The sequence below is a fragment of the Arachis duranensis genome, chromosome 6, assembly GCF_000817695.3.
Source record: "Arachis duranensis cultivar V14167 chromosome 6, aradu.V14167.gnm2.J7QH, whole genome shotgun sequence".
Classification (NCBI taxonomy): Eukaryota; Viridiplantae; Streptophyta; class Magnoliopsida; order Fabales; family Fabaceae; genus Arachis; species Arachis duranensis.
This window is the reverse complement of record NC_029777.3, coordinates 90,548,327-90,548,623: the sequence shown is the minus strand read 5'-3', so window position 1 is coordinate 90,548,623 and position 297 is coordinate 90,548,327.

Below are 297 nucleotides of genomic sequence, written 5' to 3'. Positions count from 1 at the left end.
TATGGACTTCCATCTGAAGATCCTTATCAGTTTTTAACTGAGTTCTTGCAGATCTGTGAAACTGTTAAGACGAATGGAGTAGATCCTGAAGTCTACAGGCTTATGCTTTTCCCTTTTGCTGTAAGAGATAGAGCTAGAATATGGTTGGATTCACAACCTAAGGATAGCCTGGACTCCTAGGAGAAACTGGTCACGGCCTTCTTGGATAAATTCTTTCCTCCTCAAAAGCTGAGCAAGCTTAGAGTGGATGTTCAGACCTTCAAACAAAAAGATGGTGAATCCCTCTATGAAGCTTGG